The sequence below is a fragment of the Girardinichthys multiradiatus genome, chromosome 20 (assembly GCF_021462225.1).
Source record: "Girardinichthys multiradiatus isolate DD_20200921_A chromosome 20, DD_fGirMul_XY1, whole genome shotgun sequence".
NCBI lineage: Eukaryota > Metazoa > Chordata > Actinopteri > Cyprinodontiformes > Goodeidae > Girardinichthys > Girardinichthys multiradiatus.
Window position 1 is genome coordinate 33,997,299 of NC_061812.1, and position 23,205 is coordinate 34,020,503.

At 39.5% G+C, this 23,205-nt stretch overlaps 1 protein-coding gene across 5 annotated transcripts in view; it reads left to right on the forward strand.

Moving 5' to 3' along the window:
• The window catches only part of dlgap4b (discs, large (Drosophila) homolog-associated protein 4b), a 172,030-nt gene that overhangs the window by 71,673 nt on the left and 77,152 nt on the right, over nucleotides 1-23,205 (forward strand). The window lies entirely within an intron of this gene.

A 23,205-nucleotide genomic window follows, 5' to 3' on the forward strand; every position in this document is an offset into this window, starting at 1 on the left:
TTACTACTCGAGCGCTCTCAACATTTAATCATGCTGCATTTCTTTGTAGCCGTTTAGTTAGTAGTTAGCAACACTTTCTACCTTGTTGATCCCAGTCATGTTTAATTTAACTTCACTGCCACATCTTTTTAGGCAAAACAAAGCTTGATATTTTTTTGTCCGAACACAGTTTTTTCCCTGGTGTCAGCTTTCAAACAGCTTTTAAAAATATCACTTGACCCTCAAATAAAGTAGGACATGAAGAGTGACCCAGTAGTGTCAGTATGAAGCCCTGATTTCCAACAGAGCACCATATTATTATCCTCATTGTGTCTCATGTGTTCTCACTTGTCTCAAACTGTACGTCCAGCAGTGTTTGCCATTTTTCAATTCTTCCTAAAAGCAGCCTTTGGTCTGAGAATGATAATAAACATTTTTTTGAAGACATCATGCACTTTAATCCTCCAGCAAGGAATAAAGGGTTCAGATTAAGCCCACAGCTGCCATGCTAACTTTAGCTTTATCAGCATGTCACTTCTTTAAAGATTTTACATAAAGAAGCTTATCAAAAAGTACATAGCTCAAACATTGCATCACTTTGCATCAGAATACATTGCACTAATGCTGGATATAAAGAAGCTCTGCCACAAATGTAATCAACAAGCACATTTGCTAAGAGAACTGCATATTTCAGTTTGTGTTCTGGGGCTGTTTTTTGCAATAAGGCTAATGGACTTAAATGGTAAATAGATCCTGGGAGGAGATGGGATTAAGGCCACATCAACTGGGGGCAGCTAAAGCTTTTGCATCATCAACACGTCACTTGAGGATGTCAGCATGTCAAGCAATGTGAAAAGCTTTTGAAAAATACGACTGATCATATTATCCTACTTAAAGTACCTCTGTTTTTCATTATGTCAAACTCAAATGCTGTTCAAGAAAATAATGACTGCTTTATCAAACTGAGGGCACTGGATCACTAACAAAGTCCTCCATCCTCTCTTTTTATACTTTTTAAAATCCTCTTATTTCCATCCTCATTGGAGTTTCTCTTGTTTTTCCCCTCTTGTGTATCTGTTTCCCATTGTACTAAACACATCCCATCCCTCCCGGTGACATATAGCACTTACTGTGGACCCATCAGAATTGCAAGTTTGAGCCTTTCCGGAACTGCAACATGTGACTGTGTCCGGTTTAGGGGTTTAAAATCAGCTGCTGTCTGCTCCAGATCTGACTTTAGGTAGCTGGACAGATGAGTTTAATACCATGGAAAACAATGGGAAGGATATCATATTTGAAACCAAAATGTTTGTTTTCATTTTCTCTATCTGTTCCACAGTTGACCATGACCTCTAGTGATCTGTTACATGGGACTGAAGAAGCACATCTGGTATTTTTATGTGCGTGTGTTTTTTTATGGGTTGTGTGTGAGTTAAGAATCCCATCTGGCCATGCAAAAAATAAAAGAAAAACAAGGCTGAAGCCTGAAGCAGACTGCAGGAGGATGCTGTTGCTCATGTTGGTGAAAATGCTCATATCTGTTTAAGAGCAAAGAAAATATTTGCCCAATTGCAATAAAATAGTCACATTTTACGAATCCAGCTTTTTGAAAAACACTCGTCCGAATTTAGGCTTTGTATGAACTCACATATCAGTTCTAAAATGTTATATCTCACACAGCTGAATGCATCATATCGGCCTGAGGCGGCCAGCTAACCCTGAGGAAAAGAACAGCAAAAAATTGCTTTCAAACACAAAAACAGACATTTGTGCACTGTTTTTGCTTTCGGCTGTAAAGCTCAGCTCCTGATTACAAACTGCTCCCTCTCTCTCTTCTACTGTATTTGCCGCAATATTAAATGTTTGGGCAGTTGTTGAAAACATTTATTTGATTGTGTGTTGTCTTGTAAAGTTTATGCCTACATGTTCCGTGAAGCATTGAAGCCTCAAGCCTATGTTAATGAGCATCCATCTCTGTCACAGAAGCAGGGAAAAGTCTCTGTACAGTCATTTGTCTTCCTGGTGAATTACGTCATTTAAAAGGCTTAAAGTAATCGAGGGGATAAAGAGGGGAGGTTAGATGCATTTAAATGTTACAACTATCTTATTTATTAATCTGATTATGATTGATTAAGAACATACAGATTTTTTTTTGTCGCCCAGTACAGCAATTTTCTATGAATGGATTTGCGTTAGTGAGTTGATATAGTAGACTCAATAAACTTCTCAATCTTTGAAGTGTTCTACGTTGATTTCATTTTTTTCTAGTTGTCCAATTTCATATATTTCAATTTCCTGATTAACAACTATGGATAAAATCCGTACCTTAAACAGAGTTGTTTTTTTTTTTATTCTTAAAAAGAGTTTTTACTCTCAAATTCAATTAGTTTTACTCCACATTAGATTTTGCACACACATACTCTAGCAACATGCCATCCACATGCACACATGTGTGGTAATGTTATGCATCGTGAATTAATTCCCTTCCAGTTTTGCAGGTGTGTTTTAAATTTTGGTAGTGATGTTGGCTTGTTTTCATTTGCTTCTCAAACTTGACAGCTGTGGATTTGTCTGCATATTAAATTAGTTGATTGTTAGAAGGGAAAAATCTTCTCTCTGTCAAACTTGTCAAACAAGACTATGCTCAGAAAACATGGAATTCATTCTTCTTGAATAAACAGTCTGTCAAATAAAATTTAGCTCATACATCTGCTTTCTTTGTTGCTAAACAAAGAGCATTGTGCTACTTAGTTAAATGTATTTACAATGTGATTGTCTGTGCATACTGTAAAATTAATTATGCTGAGGCAGATTAACAAATGATTGGAATAGACTTGCATATATGTTTTTTACGCATTTAACAATTTAAAAATGGGTTGTAAGAATGATTTTTTTAACAACAGCTTATGTGTTTTTCTTACTTGTTTTGACTTATGGGTATTCATTCAATTCAATTCAATTCAAATTCAAAGATACTTTATTGATCCCCGAGGGGAAATTAGAAATGTTAGCAATTCTTGAAAATTCAAATTAATATAAATAAAAAAGTGAAAACTGGAGAAAATGCCACCACAAATGATAATAAGAAAAGCAGTTTCTGGAGAGGAATTAATAAGGACACCCTCTCATTTATTCCCACATAAAATGGCTAAAATCACACAGAGGTTTACCAGATCACGGATGCATGATGAGAGCACCATTATTCAACATTTTCATGGAGGTTTGCCCTTTTCAAACCGCAGACAGTTACTTTGATGGGTTGCTAAATCTCAAAGAGACAGTGAGAAAAAAAGACTTGAATAGCTTCTAAGTCTGATAAAGACTTTAAAGAGGAAACAAAATAAATTAAAATCAGTCATTCTGCTGCCTACAAGCAGAGGCTATTCAAAACAACTGCCAACCGGCCCAGGTGTGGCTGTCCATGTTTACCCGCAAGATGGTAAAACCTATATGCAAAAGCCCTAAAATGCCATCATGGGACCTACAGTAGGCTCTTGCTGCTGTTGATATGAAAGTGATGAAAAGAGACTGCAAACTTTCATATGAGGTGTGCTAGAAAGTAACCTTTGCTCTCTAAGAAAAACATAAAGTCATACTCAAGTGTGCCAGAAAGAACATAGACAAAGACCCAGATAATGTTCTTTGGGACCGATAAGTCTAAAATCAATTCATTTGGTCACCAGAACAGAGGGCATGTTTGACATAAACCAAATTCATCCTTCCAGGAAAACAAATCCCATTCCAACTGTGAAGCAAGGAGCTAGAAGTGTCATGGTATGAGGATGCTTTGCTGCTGCAAGACCTGGTCAGCTTACCATTATGGCATCTAGCATGAATTCTAAGAAGTATCAGAGGAGGCTTGGAAGAAAATGTGAGACCATCTGTAAAACAATTAGAGCTCAGCCAGAAATGTACCCTGCAACAATGACCCAGAACATAGCAGTAAATCCACCAAGGACTGGCTGAGAATTAAGAAATGGGAACTGGGGCTGACTCAAAGCCGAGATCTTGATCTCATTGAGATGCTGTGGGGTGATTTTACACGGGCTGAACATGAAAGAAATCTCACAAACCTCTCCCAGCTGAAAGTGAAAAGTTGAACAAGCTCTCCTCAGACTGATATCAGAGACTGCTAGATGGCTACAAGACGTTTTTCACAAACATTTGTTCATCTAATGGAGGAAACACTAGCTACTAAAACAAGGTAGATTAGTTGTGTTTACCTGTTACAGAGATAAAAAATACTTAAACATGAGCATGTGAACATTTGTTTTGAACGAATGAATATTTAATGGGGTGTCCTACTTTTTCCCATCACTGTATCTACAACTCTGCTGGAGACTCTTTATAATTGGTTAATGTTTTTTAAATAGAAGTTTTACTTGATGAAAATTCAACCTCAGATTTCAAAAAAGCTACCCCTTCACTCATCATAACATAAGTCTAAATATACCAGTGTTAACAAAAAGGCTGTTTTTCAGGGCTATTTCCAGCGCCTTCATTGAAGTTATTTTCGGACAAAAATAATGTCTTTGAGACTTTACACCCTAGTTTTATATTTCTAACTTCTTCATCTCCAAACCAGACTACACAAAAACTACCCGGCTGACTTTCTAAAAAGTTGTGGAAGAGGTGCGTTTGCAGTAAATATAAAAGAGTTAGGGTCTCACATATTGTTCATGTCTAGGAATATCTTCATGCATTTTATCTAGTCCTACCCTACTCTAACCCTTCTTTGTTTGGAGGTTTTATTAAAACGTCTAAAAGGTCTTTATCTCTAGACAGCTATTTTATCCCCTAAAAATATCCAGTTACTACAATATAACAACCTCCATTTTCTCGTGATATCTTGTTTCATTTTGCAGGTGATAAATAAATGTGGCTTTAAAAATGTTAAATTATGCACTTGTTTTAACAGTAGAAAAATGCTATATTCAACCTATGCTGCTTATGTTACATCCGAGCTCAAAGTTATTTCTAAGCCAAGTTAAATTTTACAGTACTTTCATGTAATTCAGAACTTTTTTCTTATAAGAAATTGATGTAATAATCTTTCAAAAGATAATAAAACAACAGTGTGAGCTTTGAAAGACATTATGTGTTTAAGTTGTATTTTATTTAAACAAAAACATGGTAAAAATTGTTTATAACCTTTTCAACAAATAATGGAAAAATCTCTCATGGCATACAGCAACTAAATCCTTCTCATAATTGCTGACCAGCTTTTTGTATGTTTCAACTAATATTTTGATGATTTATTGTTGTTGATCACTCCAAGAGAGCTCCTGAGAAAATAACAGATGTGCTCTTCTAGCTATGTGCTCTTCAGAGTTTTCTGGTCTGTCTGTCTTTACTCTGTCTTGGCTTAGGCGGTCTAGATTACAGCACTACTTTAAATCTAACCACTGGTGTAAACAATTTTAGGCTTAACTGTGCATGAATTGCAGCCAATTAAGCTAGTTTTTGCAATGCTTTGTCTGATCCACATTCTTTTTAAGTACCTCCCAGGTTTTCAACAGGTTATCTAACTAACTCCATACTGAGTTCCATACTGAACCAAAAAAAGTTTGTGTTCCACAAACAAACAAACTTTTGTTTCCATACTTTAGTTTAAAAAAGTGGCAATGCCAGTTACACCTACAACAAGCTTTCCATCTATGTTCCGTTTTAGTCTCGGTGCAGTTTACTTCGCCTTATAATGCTTATGGATTTTAAGAGCTACTTTTTCTTCTCTGCTGACTCAAACCACTCACCAAAGGGACATCTCATTCTATGTGCCAGCTCACAGCAATAGGGCTAAGTGCTCACACCAAGAAAGACAGTGTGCTTATTTTGTGACATTCTATCTGAGCTCTTTGCTTACTGTTTTTCATTTTTGCTGGAATTTCATTGAAGGGCCGCCATCATTGCTGACTTTAGACCATACCAATATGTGTACCAAGACAAGAGAGTTTCCCTCATCTACAGTGTCCCCGCCCTCAGCAAGGCACACTGTGTACTTGGCACAGGAAGCGTTGCTATCACATTTTGTGTCACAGCCACACAGTTATATTAAATGTGAGAGGAGACCGAGCAGTCTGGGAAATATGAGTCAGGCTTTGGTTTTGAAAACTCTGCAAAAATCAACTCATCCTTGTTGAGCAGGAGCTTCAGAGAATGCTTCTCTCATTTTATCTGCTAAGGTAAAAATAGAAAGAAAGAATAAGATGTCAAAAAATGCTGCTAAGCTTACCTTCGCCTCCTTGTTGGGTGCCTCTTACCCTTAGCTAAGGCAGAAAGCCATCCTAGCTATGCCAAGTTTGTTTCTTGATGTTTCATTAAGGGTTTATTTTTACCCTCCTACATTACTTCTCCTTTTATTCTTTGCTAATCCATTTGCCTTCACATTTTGAAAGCAGTTTATACGAGGGCATAACGTTGCTGCAGAAACAGCAAAATAAAATCAAGCTAATCGGTGAATTTAGGTCAGTGTACCTTGTTAAATACATATGACAAATGCAGGACTGCTGTTATTTTGAGTGCCAACTAATTTAAATCAATTGATGTAAAAATTTAGGTAAAAGTGATTTACAATAGCATTGTATGCTTATCATTAGTACATTTTAGTTCTAGTTTATTTTCAGTGGTTCAGCGAATAGAAGATGCACTCAGCTTTATCATTGGTGTCTGGTGATAGTGATTTCCTTCATCAAGGGAATCACTATCACTATGAAGAATCCCTCACTGCATGCTAAAAGCTTGAAGTGTCTCCAACAGCATGGCAATCTGATCTATTTTCTGGGAAATTCAATTAATAATTATTTCATCACTTGGGGGCACTCATAGACTGTGTTTAGAGTATCGAACTCTCATTCAAAAGTGGTCAGGTGATCAACACATGTAAAAAAATTAGATATTAATATAACAGCAAAAACTCACTTATTTTGTCTGTATGCAGGTATTTTAAAATATCCCCGAAATAATCCATAATTATTTAACTTTAAATAAAAACAATGTTGAAGGGACATATATTACTCTGTTTAGTTTAAAAGGTTCATTAAAGATAATGAAAAATTCCCCCTAAAAGACATAAGCAAGCCAAATTGTATGTAATTTGCATAAAACAGCAAAACAAATGTCAAAGGACCCCAGGAGGGTTAAATGCCAATGAATGTAGGAATACAACCTAGCCTAAGTAGCATTCTGTGTCTTGTGCACATGAGAAGGTATGAGCTTGATCAGGTTTGCAAAAAACGCAGTATCCTGCTTAACTAATAAACTTTAAACTTTAACTAATAAACTTTAAACTTTTCTGTAGGCTCATCTGAGTTCTCAGTACATTTACCGAACCACAGAGCTCAAATCGCTGTTTATGTAAGAATCCTCTAAAGTTATCACTGCTTTACAGAATAAATTCAGATCAGTACTGTAAGGTACATCTCCATTTAGAAAATATAGCATAAGCAAATCAGGTCTGTTTAATATAATGTCAGTTGGCACAGTGGACTAGGAGCTTCCTCTCTTCCTCTGAAAGCAGCTGTGGTAAAGACGTAAGCTTCTCAATTAGCTTGAGATTGGTTTGAGTGAGTCAGGCTCATGTAATAATGTCAAAGTGGTTAAGCCCCCGGGCATCTTTAAAGAGCTTTCAGCTGCCACACAGCGAAGAGGGGGGATGTGAGGGAGAGGATTGAAGGAAGCAGAAAGTGACACAGAGACCTTTTTTCGGAACAACTAGTAGATGGAGAGGGCGGAGGGGAAGGTATCTTATTAGGTTAAATTGACACACAGTGGCAATTAAGTATGTGCGAATAGTGGGGACAGGGAAACAAAGAGGACGTTAGTGATCTCACACCAGCGAACACAGCTCAGAGTTAGAGATGAGTAAGCTTCATTTTCCTGGATTTGCCGACGCCTGAGTGCTTCTAAAGCCTTTCGCAAAAATATAGTAATGTTTTCAGCTCTTCAAAGGAATTTCCCTTTGCTTCTGGGTTACATTAGAGAGGAATAAAAGAGTTGGGGTTATTAAGGGTGACGTATTGAACTCTACTTGGCATTAATTATGTGATTGAATAAATCTGTGGGGATGGTAAGAAAAAAAGCTGACCTGTTCAGTGGAGAAGTTTACTTCAGAAGCTTTTGTTGCATTTGACTTTTGGTAAGAAAAAGAAGAGTAAGATTTTGGATCAAGACTCAACTATACAACATCTATTATGCTTTGGTTCTGTCTGCTTGTTTTGGTAATGTTCATGTAAAATTAATAAATGTTACCCCTGCAACTTAAAATAATGATAATATATTGTCTTTGGCTGCACAGATTTGTTTTCATCAAGGTTAAAGTGATACTGTTCCAAATGGAGACTTTTTGCCCTGCAAAATAGGTGTGCATTATGTAAATTAGTGCTCATAGCGTTTAGTCTGATCATGCTGATTGCTTTTTCAGCCAGTGTAATTACATATCTCTCACCTGGGAATCCTCAGGATTAGCCAGACTCATATGAGATGTGCACTGCTGTTTAGTAATCAGCCATCGAGGTCAGAGAGCCAGAGAGAAAAAGACAGCACCTTATCCTCATCTTGTTTTCTCCCTGAATCAGTTAAATCATCCATAACCTCAGCTGCTGAACACTTCCACTGACAAATTTGATAATCAGTGAATCTCTTACTGACATCCTGCGGTTGATTTGCGGACTCTTAAAATGGCTTCTGGAAGATGAGGGTTGAGGCTTGGGTCCTTCCTCAGCAAGGTCGCACACCTGATTGTGAATGACTGTGCACTGAGTGATATCTATCGTCTCCTCTGGCTATTCTAGATAAATCAAAACCAGCATATCATGCTTTCTTTGTTGTGACTGGTTAATTAGACACGAGGATGTGCATCTGGAAACTTATGATTATATTTGTTATTCTTGTGCTGAATACAAAAACACACAAAATAGGAACTACTGCTCCCAGACATTTCCTACTGGCCATACATAAGCTCATACCCATTAAGACAAAGATTTTGTTTAAATGTTGTCATTTAGAGAACCCATAAATGCTGCACATATGTGTCACAGCTACAGAGCATAAGCAAATAATGTCTCAGCAATAACCGAATCAGAATCAGAATCAGAATCAGAAAAGCTTTATTGCCAAGTACGTTTTTGGACATACAAGGAATTTGTTTTGGCGTAGTCGGTGCAATACAGTACAGTAACCCTAACCCTAACCTGATTATGTTCTCCCATGCTGCGCTATGCAGACACTTTGTCAGCACTGAAAAAGATTCACTTACCTTGGCATGGTGAGGGGTTCTAATTAATGGCTGACTATATTACATTCTTAATAATTTAGCTAATAGTTATTTGACCACTTAGGATCACTCATAGACTCTGTCAGGTGATCATTAAGTATGGAAAATAATTAAATATATGAGACAGTGAGGTCCTGTAAAAACTAACATGCACCATCCTGATGCAGTTACAAACTATGCATTTTACAACCTTTGTCGCAATACACACTGAATTTACAAAACAGGGGTGCATTATTTTTGAATTTTTTTATAACTGTGTCCTGTCTGGCAGAGTAGTGCTCAGAATTGTTGTCTGAGAGCCAAGAAAAAGCCCAACAGATTTACTTTCACAAGTGGAGAATTACAGCTAACGCTTTAATGCTCTGTTTGATATTTATAAAAGAAACTTTATTAGAAACTGCTTTGGGATTATTTCAATTGTTACAGAGACAGAAAGGAAAAGGAAAAAAAGAAGCACGAAAGAGAGAGAGGTGGGGTAAAAAGGTAACGGGAAGGAGAAAGGTGTGGAGGAGAGAAGGAAAAACGATGCTTAACTTGATGCTTAATAAAATAGGTTTTATTTCATCACGTTTGGAGCCACATAAAACATGTTTTCAGATATGCCAAAATACATGGCAGGTTAGGAAACAGTGACAATAACTTAATTTATGGCAGAAGTATATTTTTTCATGTTGGCAAAACAAGCTGAAGCTGGCACTACCATGCAAAATCCTATTTAAATGTATTTATGTATAGGTATTACTCCATACTGGGGTTTGAGTGTAGCTTATTCTTGTCATTGCAGCAACATTCTTACGTGATTTTTCCATTTAAAGCTTTAAAATGCCACGCCTACTTTGACCAAATATTATGAACATATTTTGTTATTGTTTACCTCATCTGTCAAGCACCAACCACACATTTTTATGCAAGTTTTCATTAAAAGCATTACCAAAACCTTTTCATACAGCCTGACTGTATTAGGTTTTTACTTTACTGCAGTAGTTATAAGTCTGGTTATATGAAACCACAGTGTGCATAAGCTGGATTTTTCTGATTTGTTTTAATTTACAATTTAGAGCAGCATGCACAGAGCTGTGTTATCAGTGTAAAGATAGAACCAGATCAACAGATTCTTCTCTGATAAGATCTGTTTTTGTAGCAATATTCCCTTCTCAGCATTTCCAATGAAGTAGCTTAGAACACTTAAACCTTTCAGAGTTCCTGTACAAAATCATCCATCCATTTTCCATACCCACTTCCTCTCTACAGGGTTGCGGAGGAGCTGGTGCCTATCTCCTGTGGTCTACAGGTGAAAGGCAGGGTACACCCTGGACAGGTCACAGTCCATCTCAGAGCAACACAGAGACATACGGGATAAACAAGCACATACTCATTCCTAAGGGCAAATTAGAGACACCAATGAATCCAACTTTCATGTTTATGGACTGTGGGAGGAAGCTGGAGTACCCGGAGAGAACCCATGCGTGCACGGTGAGAACATGCAAACAGACCCCCGGCAGGGAGTTGAACCAAGGACCTTCTTGCTTCAAGGCAACAGTGCAACAAATTGTGCTACTGTACAGCTCATGCAAAATCATATACAGTCCAATCCTATGAGCAGCAGAGATAAAAAATTAAATAATTTCTAAATAATTATATTGTAATTTCAAATGCCAAACATTGATTTGTTTTGGAGGAATAATTATTGTCTTTAAAACTGTTGTTTCCGAACATTTTATTTGTTTGATCACCTACCACAAACCAGAGTTTCAATCATCTACTAGATAAATTCATCAATGCATGGAAGTTAAAATCAGAGAAGTGGAATTTTCAAGTAAACATATTGTCACCAATATAATATTATTTAATGAAGATAATCAATTTTTAACAACATCTTGATTATTAAATTAGAGTCAGACTGTTTAAAAACTTGACTCCTAGGTTAATCCGTTACTCTGAGCCCATGTGTGTGCCCGCATGCATATTTGTGTGTGTGTGCATGGTTGTTATTTCTGTGTGGAGTGGGTGCCCACCACTTCTCGCCCAATGACAGATAGGCACCAGCCTGCCACAACCCTGCCAGAATCATGTTTGTATGCTTGTATGGACAATAGCTGAATTGACAGATGGATTTAAATCCTGAATTCAATGTAATGTTGAATGTATTGGAATGAATTGTTGATATCATTAGATATTAATTAGACCAGCCCTCTATGATTTCAGATAATAGTATATCATATGATTAATAATTAAAAACCTTTTTATTACAAATTACTTCAGGACCTGTTTTTCACTTCAGAGAGGTTCTTTTTTAACTTCAGTTCCCTTATGGATCACCTCTGAAAAAAGTATATTCTGATAGGTTTAAATTAGCCATTGCATTAGGTTGTTGGTGCAGCCAAACTAGCCACTGGGTGTGCTTTATGCAAATGTGCCTCATGGTGATGTAGATAAGGGTGAGAAACTGCCAGCAAGGGCTTTGATGTAGACATTACTATGAACTCATTTTAATCACACAAAAGCTGCAGGAGTACGCCATTAAAACCCTAAGCATTGCTAGGTATATCCAATGATCAGGTTTTTTTTTTTTAGATCCACCATGATGAGCAATTGACCTGGAGAAAATGAGCTGCTCATGATGACAGCTAAGACAAAAGCCATGACTGCAGTGCGTCATTTGCTGCTTCGGTGAGGTCCACTGGGACGGTGTCACAGATGCTGAAAGAACGATCTGGGACACTTTTTGATTCAGCTAACAGGCTCTAGACAAGAGGAGCAATAACTCCCAGAAGATGTCAAATCATGCTTTGTCCTGATTTGTGACACCTCAACTTTTTGCTTCCTGGTTTATGTCATAATTTAATATTAGCTTCTAAATTGTCAAGATAGTTTTTAAACCCCATAGTCACTGAGTCCTAGATTTCATATACCCAGAGAGAATGGTGGCTACTGTTTCTTACAAAGGTTTTCATACCTCTTAAACCTTTTCACAGCCTTAAACTTTATTGGGTTTGCTACAAAGTCTTAAAGTGTCTGGACACATTTGAGATTTACTTTAATAGTTTTCCAGGTGTGGATAAGTATGTGAACAGAGTATACAGAAAAATGTTTTATGTTCCAAAGGCTTTCTTTCTTAATTATAGTCCAACAATGTTTATTAAATGCTATGGTTTTCACTTTCAGTTAATAATTTTGACATGCTTTGTCTTTTAATTGCCCAAATCACACTTTAATTTTAACATGTTACCCATTAGTATTTTGGTTATTGACTGGCTGGATGAATAAATCATTAAAGGGGCCATTGTGCTACCCAGTTTGTGCTTAGACAGCCTTAAATTCAGGTTCAGCTGCACTTGTGGCTCATTAGCTGGGACAAATGTCAAACAATGTACTAAAACTGCTATTTTTAGAAACTCTTACACAAAAAATTAAGGTAAAACATTTCACAAACTTGAAAAATCTGCTTTTATTAGAGCATACGTTTAGTGTAGTGTTTGCACATTTTATTTAATCTGTTGATTTGTTCTTCATTTTGAAATAAAGGGGATCTGAGTTAGCTTAAAAAGTGCAAAAGGAGTGAAATGGCCCTATAACAGAATCCAACAATCTGAAGTCAGTTCTTGCATTGTCTTGTTTCACTATGGTCACAACTACTATTTAAGCAGGTTCAATGTTGATATGTTGCACCGAAATGACCAGAATGTGACAAAAAGTAAAGGAAATAGTTTTATAAAAATAGGGTTGGAACCCTGCTTCAGTTTTAGACCTACACAAAGTAGAGCATAATTGTAAAGTAGAAGGAAAATACGAGATTGTTTAAAACATTTTTTGTATAAAATATTCTGAAACTGTAATATGCATTTGAAGGGATCAATGAAGTACTTTTACCCTTCAAATTTAGTTTTTTTTTATTATTCCTTTGGATTCTAGAATTTAGGATGTAACTGCATTTGTTTTAGAAAAATTAATCATTAAAAATACTTTTAGGAAGACAAAACAGATTGAAATAATAAATAAAATGGATTTTATAGGGCACTATATTTCCATAGATCTTCTAAGTCAATACTTTGAACCACCTTTTGCTGCAAGAACAGCTTGAAGTCTTTGTGGTATCTGGATTTATGTCTCTAGCAGCTTTGCACTTAGATGGAAGGTATTCCGCTTTCTGCTTTGTAAAATTGCTGTAACTCAGATTGGATGGAGAACGTCTGAGAATAGTAAATTTAATTCTCAAGTAGATTTAGATGTGGACTTTAACTGGGGCATTGTAACACATGGATATACTTCTGATTTCACCAGAGCAGATTCTTCCACATGTTTGCGGTGTCCCCTACGTGTCTTAGGGCAAGGCTCAAACTGTTTTTCTTCCACCAGTGGCTAAAGGAGACATATCCACGCTCAGATTTTTATTTTTATGAATTTGTTTTGTTCTACTTACCAGTTACGGAAAGTGCTTTGGATTGGTCTATAACCTAAAGATATCCAATAAAATATGTTGAAATTTAGTTCAAGTGTAACTTCACTTTGCACTTCAGAGATAAAATCCATTTTCAGCATTTAATAAAGTGTTTTAAACTTTAAAATGACAGAAGAAGCTTAGTGATAATTTTGGGCCTTCTTCTCATTTGTCTTGAACAAAGACAAAAGCTTTAACAGCACTGAAGTTGAAATCTTCATGTGAAATCTGAGGGCTTGTAAAAATTATTACAGCTCAAGTAGCTAATAGACCAAAAACATTTAAATCTATTGATTTCCATTTTAAAATATGACTGACAGCCTTAAAATACCATAACTGTTCAAATAACTGCACTATTTCTAATTGCAGTTAGCTCAAATTCTCACAACTCGTCAAAGGAACAGATTATCATCCAGCCAAGTCTTAATGTCTTCTTTACTGGTCTTTGAATTAGTCTGCTCGTGAGCCCAAATCTGCAGCATGGCATCAAAGGTACTCAGCGCGCGCCCACTTTGTTGTTTGCACCAAGATGTAGACCTTGCTGAGCTTCAGAAGCTGTCTCAGCTTCAAAAGAAATTTCAAGTATTGCAAGCATAACTGACAAAAGCACGATGCACTCCTGCACATTGTGAGAAGCATACATTTTAAGACATCAGCCCCAAAAACCTAATGTTTTGGCTCTATTCATCATCAAATAACATGTTACACACACAGTTGGTTGTAATACCACCAAAGAGGCCCTGCATAGCCACATGTGATATGACATGCCAGTCATGTGCCACAGGCTGTGTGACTCGATTGAAAGGCGATAGAAAGGTTACATCACAGCTCCACAGAGACATATGCATATTTGTATGCAGCCTGGGTCTCTTTGTTTCAACCAGTATGAAGGCTTTTGCAGTGATCACTAATCAGTACATTAACACAGCACACTGACTGAAGTAAACAAATCTAGCGATTACACAAAATACACTGTTACGCTGATCAGTTTCCAGAAAGCTGGGATTCACAACATCTTTCAATTCCTTGCAAAAATATTCATAACTCCGAACTTTTTCACATTTTGTCACTTTACAACAACAATCTTCAATGTATTTTTGAGCAGAAGAAAGTCCCTGTCAGGAATTACATGAAGGAAAACAGGAGAAATTGCTCTCAAACGGTTTTTAGTTAAAGTACCACCTTTAAAAATGAAAATGCAACACAAAAATAAAAGACATAAACAAAAACAAAAACAATTCCAATGAAGTTGGGACATTTTGTAAAACATAAATAAAAGCAGAATACAGTGGTTTGCAAATTCTGTTCAACCTATATGCAATTGAATACACTACAAAGACAAAATATTTAATGTTAAAACTTATAAACTTTATTGTTTTTTGCAAATATTCACTCATTTTTAATTTGCTTGCAACATGTTCCAAAAAGCTGGAACTGGTGCAATACCCAATAGGTGTTCAGGAACTGAGGACACTAATTGTTGAAGCTTTGTAGGTGAAATTCTTCTCCATTCTTGTTTGATGTAAAACTTCAGTTGCTCGCCAGTCCAGGACCTCCGTTGTTGTATTTTGCTCTTCATAATGCGCCACACATTTTCAGTGGGAGACAGATCTTGACTGCAGACAGGCCAGTCTGGTACCTGCCCTCTTTTACTATGAAGCCACGCTGTTGTAACACGTACAGAATTTGGCTCGGCATTGTCTTGCTGAAATAAGCAGGAATGTCCCTGAAAATGACATCGCTTAGATGGTAGCATATGTTGCTTCAAAACCTGTATGTACCTTTCAGCTTTAATGGTGTTTTAACATATGTGCAAGTTATCCCTGCCATGGGCATTGACACACCCCCATACCATCATATATGCTGGCGTTTGAACTTTGTGATAATAACAATTCGTATAGTCCTTTTCTTTTTTGGCCCAGACAACAATTTGAAATGCGTACTCGTCAGACCACAGCAGACTTTTCCACTTTGTGTCAGTCCATCTCAGATGAGCTCAGGCCTAGAGAAGGTGGAGGTGTTTCTGGGTGTTGTTGATATATGGCTTTTGGTTTGCATGGTTGAGTTTTAACTTGCACTTAACCTAGAATGATTTTCTGAAGTGTTCCTGAGCCCACAATGTATTATCTGTTACAGAATGATGTCAGCTTTTTAATGCAGTGCCTTCAAAAGGATCGAAGGTCACAGGCATTCAGTGTTGGTTTTCTGCCTGCTTATGTGTAATTATGTTATTTCTAGCTTTAGATTTCATCTGGTAAAGTTAATATAAAAACATGAGCATTTCCTGCACCACTGTCCAACTAAAATGAGCATAGTTTCTCACTAAACTCCAAATTTTGTTTTCACTTACCTCCAGGTGCTTGCATTGGTTCGATGTTGAGTTTTTAACTGCTGATAGTTTACATAGTTGCAAACTAAGTTTACACTGTAAAACAAAATTGTTGCCTTTCTTGTATTTATAGTTAAACTGTTCCCTAAAGTATGGCCATGTCTTTTCTTCTATTTCTTGTAGGTCAACTTTAACTGTACTTGATGGGTTTTTTGCTGGACCTATTAGCATCTGATTGATGTGCCTCCATGATGTGCCTCCATGTTGGGATCTGGAGCTATTTTTCCACCACACATAGCACTTTGTATGTCGGCGAAATGTTAGGTTTTGTTCTCTGATCAGAGCAGCTTCTTTCACATATTAGCTATGTCCCCTGTGTGGCTTGTGGCAAACTGCAAATGTCTTTAATTCAACAATGGCTTTCTTTTCCACACTTTTCCACAAAGACCAGATTTGTGGAATACGTGACTCATAGTTGTCCTGTTAACATATTTTCCTTCATGAGCTGAGGATTTCTGCAACTCCTCCAGAGTTACCATGGGCCTCTTACTGCTTATCTCAATGCTCCCCTTGTCCAGCCATGTCTTGTTAGGTTTGAATCTTTTTCCATTTTCGGATAATGAATGGAACAGTGCTTTGTGAGATCCGAAGCTTGGTTTGTTGTTTTTTAACCTAACCCTGCTTTAAGGACCCCCACAACTTGACCTATCTACTGTGTTTAGTGGTCTTCATGATGCTGTTCATTCACTAAACATCTGAGGCTTTCACAGAACAGCTGCATTTATGCTAAGATTGAGTTACACACAGATATACTTTATTTAGGGGAGGAAAGCAGGGCTTAATACATACACATGCTATTCTTTTTCTGATTTACATTTGTTAAAATGTTCATTTGTTAATATTCAGTTTTATTCATTATTTCGTTCTTAATGTTAAGGTACAGTTTGGTTAGTGTAGCTTAGTTGCTGCTAACAACATAATCTTCTGCCGTGACACAAATAAAATGATGTCGTTTTTTTTCCCAGTATGAACAAATGGTATATTTTATATTCTTGAAGGAACAGTTGCACATAATCAGTTTGCTGCTAATCTATAACTGGAGCTTGAGGCAGGGCTCCGGGATAGTCCATATTTGTTAAAAGGAAAAACAAACAGTAAAGAGTTCACTGCTTAAAGAAATAGTCTATAGCCATCCTGTATTAGCTTGCATAGCCAATTGTCCTCCTCTCTTCAAATAAAAAGATTTACAGAAGCTGCTTATTTTTTGTCACAGTCTCTCTGAATATAGCATGTATGTTGCAAATATAATTGGATTGTTTTGTTTCTGAGATTATAAAGAATGGGGTACTTCCAAAAGAAAAAAAAAAGTTTTGCAATTATGTGTACTGTCATTTTCAGATTAAACAGGCATAAAATAAGAACTCTGATGCATCCTGTCTTTGGGGACCTCAAGCTCAATGAAGCTTAAATTAACTGCATGTCAGTGAGTCACACATCAGTCTTCCAATATTTGAGGAAGATGTTTGGTATTTGATCATCTCTATTGCCTCAGTGTCCTTTAAAATGCTTTATATATAAGGCTGCTTGTGTGAGAAGGAATGATGAAAATTGCAGTTTTCACACAGCTGGTGAATTTAAGCTGCTATGCGGTATAGAAAGCAAAGGACACTTCAATGAAAGCATATAAACATGCACACCGGCCTTCTGCTGTCATGCTGGTCTAACAGGCTAGTGTTCCAGCTCAGTAAACTAGACACTGCCCTTACTCTGTGTGGTCTTTCTTTAGCTATGAATATCCCATGGGTTTTTACAGTAGTCCTCTCTGTTCTTGTCCTACTTTCCAACGTGCCACTCCTCCCTCCTGGTTTGTCTGTTAAATGTGACATGCTTGCTGCCCTTTCACCGACCTCTCAGAGTTATCAGACGGCAGAGGAAGCAGAGTAGCTCGGTCTGTATGCATACGTCTTCTTTGGCTCTGTAAAATTAGATTTACTGACACTCATGCATCTTTTGCTTCCCATAAATCTGAGTAGTCTGGTCAGGTGCTGCAAGCATGTCATTTGTTTCACTTAAGGTGCTGTTGCCCAGCCATCTCTCTTCTCTCCCCCATTCTCTCCTTTTAAATGGCTTGACACTCATAAAGGAGATCATGACGCAATGTCCAGGTCTAACAATGTGGCCGGGGCAGGTTAGGGAATGTGGTTCGACTTTTTGCCTCTAGCAACCATTCTACAGACAAACAATGGGTTGAATTACAAATCACTGTCACAGCTAGGGTGTTGGCATTACTTTCAGCCATATCTTAGACAACATTATGGCTAATTCAGTTTATCAAATCATTGGTAATGCTATGGGCATCAATGCTCTGTAATTGAATGTACCCTATTCGCTTACACATATGAATCTTTGTCTCCCACTGGGGCTTAAAAATTTCCTTTGAGCTTCACCCTGCAATAAAGACAGAAGAGAGCATAATAAAAGTAATTGCAGTTTAATGGATGCTCCCTGCCAGATTAAGTGGAAACGCAGGTTTCATATTGCATCGTTATTTTCACTGAAACCTCTCCCGGCTCTTTCTGCCTGTATTTTATAGTGAAGCCCCATCCAGACATAGGAAATAATCTTGTTACCAGCAAGACCACACTTTCACACAGTGGTTGGCCTTATGTGAACACTTAAACCTGTGGCTTACTTGCCTTTATCCACGACAACACTGAGCAGGCTTGCTGAGTCAGAGAATAATGTGGTTTTTCTGTGATGGCTTTGTGGATAAATGTGTCTCGCTTGTTTACAGAGCTTGGCTGGAGGTCTTCCATAGCACTTGTCTGTCTGTCTGTTTCCTCTGTCAAACAGTCTACGGTTTTAAATGAGGAGAGGGGGTTAACTGTTAACCGTTTTACCCCAGACACAAATAGAAAGAATCCTTCATGAGGACTAGTAGATCAAGGCACATGATGTCACCCAGTACGGCAGAGCCGGGGTCCCACCCTGGAGCCAGGCCTGGAGTTGGGACTTGCCGGAGAGCGCCTGGTGGCCAGGTTGCTCCTCGCGGGACTCCTTGCCAAGCCCGAACGAGAGACGCGAGGCCAACCCCCAGTGGGCCCACCACCTGCAGGGGGAACCGTGAGGGACCGGTGCAAAGAGGATTGGGCGGCGGACGAAGGTGGAGACCTCAGCGGATGCTTAGGCTGGCTCTATGGACATGGAATGTCACCTCGCTGGGGGGGAAGGAGCCTGACCTTCTGCGGGAGGTCGAGAGATATCGATTAGAAATAGTTGGGCTCGCCTCCACCCACAGCGTGGGCTCTGGAACCCATCTCCTCGAGAGGGGCTGGACTCTCTTCTACTCTGCAGTGGCCCACGGGGAGAGGCAGCAAGCTGGCATGGGTTTGTTTGCTGCCCACGTGGGAAACAACAGTGACACCTGGAGATACGTGATCGGAAGGAATGGCCTCCCCGATCTGAATCAGAGTGGTGCTTTGTTATTGGACTTCTGTGCTAGTCACGGATTGTCCATAATGAACATCATGTTCAAACATAAGGGTGTCCATCAGTGCACTTGGCACCAGGTCACCCTAGGCAGGAGGTCAATGATCGGCTTTGTTGTCGTATCATCAGACCTTCGGCCGCATGTTTCGGACACTTGTGTGAAGAGAGGGGCTGAGCTGTCCACTGATCCCCACCTGGTGGTGAGTTGGATCCGCTGGAGGAGGAGAAAGCCGGACAGACTTGGCAGGCCCAAGCGCATAGTGAGGGTCTGCTGGGAACGCCTTGCAGAGCACTTGGACAGGGATGTATTCAACTCCCACCTCCGGGAGAGCTTTGACCAGATTGCGGGGGATGTTGGACATATAGAGTCCGAGTGGTCCATGTTCTCCGCATCTATTGTCGATGCTGCTGCCTGTAGCTGCGGCCGTAAGGTCTGTGGTTCCTGTCGCGGCGGCAATCCCAGAACCCGGTGGTGGACACCGGCAGTAAGGGACGCTGTCAAGCTGAAGGAGTCCTATCGGCTATGGTTGGCTTGTGGGACTCCTGAGGGAGCTGACGGGTACCGTGAGGCCAAGCGTGCCGTGGTCCGGGCTGTGGCAGAGGCAAAAACTCGGGCCTGGGAGGAGTTCGGTGACGCCATGGACAAGGATTACTGGTTGGCCTTGAAGCGATTCTGGCAAACCGTCCAGCGCCTCAGGAGGGGGAAGCAGCGCTTTGCCAACACTGTTTACAGTTGGGGTGGGAGGCTGCTGATCTCGACTGAGGACATTATCGGGCGGTGGAAGGTGTACTTTGAGGATCTCCTCAATTGGGCCATCACGCATTACCTGGTGGAGCTTTTTAACCACCTCGGTGGCAGGGCTTCAGGGTTGGATGAGATCCGCCCTGAGTACCTCAAATCTCTGGATATTGTGGGGCTGTCATGGTTGACACGCCTCTTCAACGTTGCGTGGCATTTGGGGACAGTGGTTTTCGTCCTGGCTGTGGAACACTGGACCAGCTCTATACCCTCTACAGGGTACTTGACCACCATCTTGGGAGTTTGCCTAACCGGTCCACATGTGTTTTGTGGACCTGGAGAAAGCATTCGACCGTGTCCCTCGTGATGCCCTGTGGGGGTTGCTCCAGGAGTATGGAATCGGGGGCCCTTTATCAGGGGCCATCCAGTCCCTGTACAAGCGGAGCAGGAGTTTGGTTTGCCGGCACTAAGTCGGACCTGTTCCCGGTGCATGTTGGACTCAGGCAGGGCTGCCCTTTGTCACCGGTCCTGTTCACAACTTTTGTGGACAAGATTTCTAGACGCAGCCAAGGGCCAGAGGAGGTCTGTTTTGGGTACCAGTGGATTTCGTCTTCTTTTTGCAGATGACGTGGTCCTGCGGGCCCCCTCTAGCCAAGACCTACAGCATGCGCTGGGGTGGTTCGCAGCCGAGTGTGAAGCAGCTGGGATGAAGATCAGCTCCTCCAAGTCAGAGGCCATGGTACTCGACTGGAAAAGGGTGGCTTGTCTTCTTCAGGTTGGAGGGGAGTTCCTGCCTCAAGTGGAGGAGTTCAGGTATCTCGGCGTCTTGTTCACGAGTGAGGGAAGAATGGAGCGGGAGATCAACAGACGGATCGGTGCAGCTGTCGCAGTAATGGGGGCACTGTGCCGGTCCGTTATGGTGAAGAGAGAGCTGAGCCGAAAAGCGAAGCTCTCGATTTACCAGTCGGTCTACGTTCCTACCCTCACCTATGTCCATGAGCTTTGGGTTATGACCGAAAGAACGAGATCCCCGATACAAGCGGCTGAAATCAGCTTATTCCGTAGGGTGGCCGGACACTCCCTTAGAGATAGGGTGAGGAGTTCGGCCATCAGGGAGCCGCTGCTCCTGCACATCGAGAGGAGCCAGTTTAGGTGGCTTGGGTATCTATACCGGATACCTCCTGGACGCCTTCCTCGGGAGGTGTTACAGGCACACCCAACCGGGAGGAGGCCCAGGGGACGGTCCAAGACACGCTGGAGGGACTATGTCTCTCGGCTGGCCTGGGTACACCTTGGGCTCCCCCCGGAGGAGCTGGTGGAGGTGTCTGGGGAGAGGGACGTCTGGGTGTCTCTGCTGACTCTGCTGCCCCTGCGACCCGGTCCCGGATAAGCGGAAGACGACGAGTACGAGTACAAATAGAAAGCTATGGAGGCTAATGCTGTACATTTAAACATTTGTTCTGAATTATATCACTTACAGTGCCTGGCAAACATATTTATCACATTACAACCACAAACTTCTGTCTATTTTATTTTGTTTTGTTTTTTTACCATCACAAAGTAGTGAATAATTGTGAGAAAGAAGGATAAGGTTTGCATAGTTTAATATTAAAAATAAGACTAATAAATGTGGATGCATTTATATTCAGCCATCCAAATAACCCAGATAGAAATCAAAACTGCATGCATAACTAATACTGCAACTAACACTACATGTCACAATACCATCCCACAGTAAAATTTTGTCGTTGTAGCATCAAATATTACCCTGCCAGCATGACAACAAACTTAAACATACAGCACAGCATATGGTCCTCTGCTAAGAAGAGACCATGTTTTGACTGATATGCAAAATCTTTCATATTGCAAACAATTATATATATATATATATATATACCTACATATCACGATGAGCACAACATCCCCACAATGAAACTTTGTGTGTGCAGCATTATGCTGTGGTGAATATTTTCTTCAGCGGGGACAGGAAAATTGGATAGAAGGACAAAGCTAAATACAAGACAATCCTGGAAGAAACCATGTGAAAAACTAAAAAGAAGGCCTGAGACTGGGGCTGCTATGGAATGGTATAGATCAAAGCATATTTATGTGCAAAGGTTGCCCAGTCAAAGTCCAGATGTAATTTCAACTTTGAGTCTGTGGCAATACACAAAGATTTTTGTTCACAGACAGTCTCCATCAAATCTGACTGAGCTATTATGCCAAGGAATAGCAGAACTTTTAGTCTTCAGATGTTCAAAGCTGGTACACTGGCATATTGACATAACTTGCAGATGTACTTGAAGCAAAAGGTGGTTCTACAAAATATGGATTCAGGGGGGAGGGGGTGAATACAAAATTCATACCACAATTTTTCCATTTTTATTTCAAAAAATGTTGAAAACTATGTATCTATGTAACTATGTTTTCTTTCCACAGTCATTTGCTTCTTTTTGTTGGTCTTATCACATAAAATAAGGATGAAGTACTATGCCTATAACTGGACAAAATGTGTAGTGGTTCAGGCAATGTAAATATTTTTGCAAGCCACTGTAAGCAAAGTTCCTGCCTGCTTCCTGACAACATCATTGGACAGTACATATTGAGATTTCCAGCCGGATTTCTGAAGTTGAAATTATGCACCTGCTCTGGATTTTTGGCATCCCTGCCCCGCAGAAGAGTTCTGCTTGATGACCCTCATTCCCTCATTTGTGAAAAACAGCCAGTTCTCCGGTTTGCCAGAAGAGCCAGCCAGATAGTGGAAGAAAACGCTGTTTGTAGGCAAATGTGAACATATAAGAGAGCATAAGATATCTAGATAGATATCAAGTATTTATACTGGCCACAGTTCAAACTAATCCTTGATTAAACATTTGTGAAAAACTGACTACATAAAACTACATGCAAACACATCCATTCACCAAAAGCACACAAGTCTTAGAATCTAAGCTGATAATAAA